General features: G+C 56.3%; 1 pseudogene; it reads right to left on the reverse strand.

Annotated features, from left to right (window-relative positions):
• Positions 1–579: 579 nt before the first annotated feature.
• On the reverse strand, positions 580–1,275 carry LOC144805745 (homeobox protein Hox-D13 pseudogene; annotated as a pseudogene).
• Between the last annotated feature and the right edge of the window lie 1,100 nt (positions 1,276–2,375).

A 2,375-nucleotide genomic window follows, 5' to 3' on the forward strand; every position in this document is an offset into this window, starting at 1 on the left:
GTTTGCATGTCAAGCGCAGTGTCGTGGTGTGCACTTGTCAAACTTCACATGGGATTCAGAAACCCTCAGCCCAGAGGAAAGCTCTCCGGACGCGATGTGATTACGGGAATCATTCTGAGAGTTGCAATGAAATACGCCGAGTGCACGTGCATGTGTGTTCCCGTGGACGTTTTGGTGGCCCATAACTTCCATTATTAAAACATCCCCCTTGACAGACAGACGGACATAAACACCATGCACACATACACATGGCATGTCCACACACAGCTATAATCACACACGCGAAACACACATACCATATAAAAGCACAAACCCCACACATACCCAGCATGTACACACGAGCTATGTTCACATACGCGAAACACACAGACCATATACAAACACAACCCCCCACACATACCATGCACAAACACACACACTGCGCACACACATATCCCATGTACACACTATGCACACACCACGCAAACACGACCATTTCATACACACACCGCACACACATACACACAGACACACCCCACATCACGCACTCACATACCGTGTATACAGCCTCCATGTGAACCCACGCATCTGCCTTGCTCGTCAGTTTCTTACCATGAGCTGTAATGGGATTTGGCAAAAGCGCCCCGTTCTATCTTCCAGACAGATGCAGCTGCCCCAGTCATGTCCATGAGAAGGATAAAAGCCCTCACCTGCGAAGGATGACTTCCAGAAGTGCGCGCCCTGAGGCTGCTCCTTGGCGCAGTACACGCCGCCGCTCCAGCCGTTCGCCAGGGTCCACGACTGGTAGCCGTCCATGGAGATGTATGCCTCGTGCCTGGGCTCGCCTAGCCCGAAGCCGGACACCACGTCGATGTACCCGGGCATGGGCTGGTAGGGCCCGGGGTACCCCGGGAAGTAGGAGACTTCCTTGGCCCGCGAGGATCCCTCGCTGCCCTGCGCGCTCGCCCCGCTGCCCAAGGCGGGCACGTCCATGTACTTCTCCACCGGGAAGGCGCCATGAGGCGAGGGCTTCAGGGCGCTTTGCTGCACCCCCACCCCGTGCGACATGCGGCAGCTGTAGTATCCGTTCCCAAAGTGGTAGCCATAGCCCAGGGAGGGCGCGCCGGCCCCATCCTTGCCGGAGTCCAAGCGCGCAGCGCCGGACGACCTCTCCGGGCCGGAGAAGGCGAAGCCAGATGTTCCTCGGCCAGCGGTGGGCCCGAAGACGTTGGGGGAGGCGAGGAAGCCCCGGGCCTGGCCGCTGGAAGACGTGCCCTCCGCTCGGAGCCCGTCCATGTCCCTCTCAGGGGCCTGCGCACGGCTCTCTCCTCCACCCCCGGCCAGGCATGGCAGAGCCAGGCATCCCCCCAAGCAGGTTAGGTCACCGCGGTGCGGTGATAAAAACTAACCTCCAGCCAGAGGGAGGGAGAGGGGAGTGGGAGGAATGTGTGCGCAGCGTGCCAAGTGCAAGGCCATTGGCCGTCTGAGGCAACGTGGTCCTGGAGCGCTTGGGAATCTCTGCCCTCAACCCCCAACACAAGGTGATCTGGGCCCACTCCCCTGCTCACAGGCCCTCCTGCAAGAGGAGTCTGCCCCCAACCCACTATCCAACACTGAGGCCTCCAGCACTCTGCCCCCCTCGCCCCCAACCACCACCCGCCATCACAAGGAGGGCTCTTGCCTCCAGCACAAGGACTACCCACATCCGGCATATACTTCTGACGATTTTATCAGATTTCAGAGCCTATTTTCCCTTCACTGTAAGGTACGAACCCTTGCACGAGCTACAGATACATCTACGTGTTTCCCATCAACTCACTTTCATATGTCCCAGTCCAAGAAAAGAAAGGTCCTTCGCACTTGACTTCCCGTCACACATTCACCCACGTTCAAGGGTGTTTTTACTGGCATGTGAAACACGGAAATAGAAACTGACAATCTAGAAGCCCAGCTTTATCTTTACAGTAGTCTTAATCATAGAATCACGACGTATTTTCCAACTTGTTTTAATATAACCGAGAGCAGATCTACAATACAAATCGAAATGAATGTTACATAAATGTGTGTTAACTTTTTATAGTGCTCTCTCAAACTGTGGTATATAGCTTGGCGGACGCTACAGGCGTTGCTCTAGGATCATTCTAATAAATAAAAAAACTGGAACAAACCTGCCTAACTATTATGTGTCTTGTATGCATAATTTGTTAGCGCTATAGGCCAGTATGCGGGAGGGGGCGGGAGAGGACACGAACGGCGGGAGGGGGGCGGGAGAGGACACGGACGGCGGGAGGGGGCGGGAGAGGACACGGACGGCGGGAGGGGGCGGGAGAGGACACGGACGGCGGGAAACGTGCACAGGACAGTGAGGGGGGGCGGAAAGGCACACGGAGGGGGCG

This window comes from Lissotriton helveticus, assembly GCF_964261635.1.
Source record: "Lissotriton helveticus chromosome 1_1 unlocalized genomic scaffold, aLisHel1.1 SUPER_1_unloc_21, whole genome shotgun sequence".
NCBI lineage: Eukaryota > Metazoa > Chordata > Amphibia > Caudata > Salamandridae > Lissotriton > Lissotriton helveticus.